Source organism: Salvelinus sp. IW2-2015, linkage group LG15 (genome assembly GCF_002910315.2).
Source record: "Salvelinus sp. IW2-2015 linkage group LG15, ASM291031v2, whole genome shotgun sequence".
Lineage (NCBI taxonomy): Eukaryota > Metazoa > Chordata > Actinopteri > Salmoniformes > Salmonidae > Salvelinus > Salvelinus sp. IW2-2015.
Window position 1 is genome coordinate 53003198 of NC_036855.1, and position 2679 is coordinate 53005876.

Sequence of the window (2679 nt, forward strand, 5' to 3'; positions counted from 1 at the left end):
CGCCTCTCACAGGGTTCGCTAGGTTATCCTTCTGATTATGAATATCAATTCATAGAGCTGCTAAGATGCTTGAACAGAGAGAACACATGGGCAACGCCTCTCACAGGGTTCGCTAGGTTATCCTTCTGATTATGAATATCAATTCATAGAGCTGCTAAGATGCTTGAACAGAGAGAACACATGGGCAACGGCTACATGAACAAAACGAATGGGAACATGTATGATGTTGGGTGGTCTAGTTTGTTGTCTCAGTGCTGGGGAAATATCCCAGCCTTCACTGCTAATTAAACATGGATGGGGGACCTGGGGGAGAGACTAGAGAATGGCTCCCAGTGTTTCTCTTCYGTGGTGCCCCGCCTCAACATGAGCATCATGCCTYGTTAACGTCAGCAGAAAGACAGACATCTTCACTGCTCAGACATCCACTGGTCTTCCCTGTCCTGAGGCACAACAGTAGAGCACAGAGCCAAACAAAATGTGGGAACAAACATGAGGGGGAGAGAGAAAAGACTGGCAGCTGCTCCTGAGATCTGTCTAATCCTGCAAGCTTTATGTCCAGAAAGAGTCCTCAGTGAATGCCTGGTGCGGTAGAAGAGGGAGTGAGGGAGGGAGGGAGAGGGCCGGAGAGATAGAGAGAGAGCAAGAGAGAGAGACGGACGGACAGACACAGAGAGAAAGGAAGAGAGAAGGAGGCTAGAGGAAGGGAGAGAGGGAGGGAGATTCTGAAGGGAGGGAGAGAGAAAGGTAGGCAGAGGCTGGAGGGAGGGGAAGGGARGAGGGAGAGAGCGATACAGAGAGAGGCGGGAGGGAGGGAGATGTGTTGCTGCCCGTGCTCGTGCCCTGCTCCGACTGCCCACGCTCCTGTCCTGCCCTGTCCAACCCTTGCTGTCCTGCCCATGCCACAGGGYACAGCTGTTCAACGTTCATCACATACCTCCAAAAAATGTACATCCAAACAGTCARGCAGTCAAAGCTGCCTCCGAAGAGACTGAGTTGTGAAATGGCCCTGAACTTTGAATCCGCTTTGTAAATTAAAATTCCAGGCGTTTCTCCTACTGCAGCAAAGACTTTGTAGCACCATTAGTTACCTAACCAGGCAGTGACCTGCCYCAGCCCCTCCACAACATGCCGATGGGTCCTCAGCCTTATCAGAGCTGACTGGCTCTAACGTCAAATTCAGCCCTCTGTTTCATCGCTGCACTGCCCAGCACAACCCTCTCTCTCTCCTCGCTAGCTGCCTCAGGGAGCTCACGTTACTGTGCTTCTTCTAACAGAACAGTTGTGTGCTTTGGCACCGTGGTCTTGGTGTGTGTTAAAAGGGGGTCAGCTGATGTTGTTTTGTTCTTCAGTGAGCGTTCTGACTCTGACATGGGAAGAACGCTCCGAGTCTGACTGAGTGTTCTGCTCCTTAGCTGCAGGCTCTGGACTGGAAGAGAACAGCTGTTAATGCAGGCAGGCAGCTCTCCTTACCCCCCCCCCCTAATGAATGGTCGAGCAGAGCAGTGCTCTGGCCATGGGGCTGCCGTGTTCGCCCGGCAACCCACTGTATCTCATGTCAGTGGTTCTCTCCTAGTAGTCACAGGAGGAAACCGAGGCTGCATTGTGTCTCACTGCTGGTATTGATCATGAGACCCTCTCACTTGGACCAAGAGTCGCCACACTACAGGTCTCAGTCTGGTGGCTAGCTGGGTTATTAACGGGCCTGGGTAAGCAATCCTAGCCTCTATGTAAATCGGTGAAGTCTGTGTCCCTCCGAGCCAGGATAGGGATGTAACTGCTGCTCACGGCAGATAACAAAGAACAGGCGCTTACGAACGCACACCTTTTGAGCACACCGCTAAGCGCTGACTGCATGGTGTAATGAGGGAGGGGAAAGGTGTGGATTTGGAGGATTATGTTCATTTTGTGTGATCATTTTTTTTCTTCTCTCTCCGTGGCTGGTGTATGAGTGTGAATTACAGTGAGGAGGACGCTGTAATCCCCTGTTACCTCGCTGCTCCTCTTGCAGAGGAGAGGAAGGGCAGAGGAGGAGGAGGAGGAGAAGGGGTGGAACGGGGAAGGAAATAGCAGCAGCAGAGCATCTCTTCTCTTTTTCCATCTTTTTTTCCTTCTTTTTCTGACCCTGTTGAACCTCTTGGGGGATTGCTTACCCAGTGCTATGGAGTATGGCTCTGACTGTTAGTAGTAAAAGGGCAATCTACTGAAAGCAGCTTTTCCTCTCCTGTGATAAACACCAGGGACGATTACTGGCTCTCTCCCCAGACTGGCCACAATCAGACACTTTCAGAAGCCCAGATATGAATGACTCTTGCTCCCTGGCACAGCCCAAGCTCAAACCTTTCTGCCCTGCGATGTATTATACTTCACCTTCAACTGTACGATACTCACATTTTACTCTGTGTCTCTAGCTCACTTTCTTCTCAGTTTAAATAGATTGTATTAGCTGAGCTGCTAAAAGCAATTCATAGTAAGACAGTTAATTAGGTTTAGCAACTAATCTATCAAAGGCCTAAAGATAACTATCAAATTACCTGGAGGAGGAGAATAATGTACCCCCCCCCTCTCTCTCTCTTTCTTTCACTCACACTCTCTCTCTCTCTCGCGCTCTCTCTCTCTCTCTCTCTCTCTTTCTTTCACTCACACTCTCTCTCTCTCGCGCTCGCTCTCTCTCTCTGTCTC

At 50.3% G+C, this 2679-nt stretch overlaps 1 pseudogene; it reads left to right on the forward strand.

The window, feature by feature from the left end:
* The window catches only part of LOC111974412 (neural-cadherin-like), a 191971-nt pseudogene that overhangs the window by 91989 nt on the left and 97303 nt on the right, over positions 1–2679 (forward strand).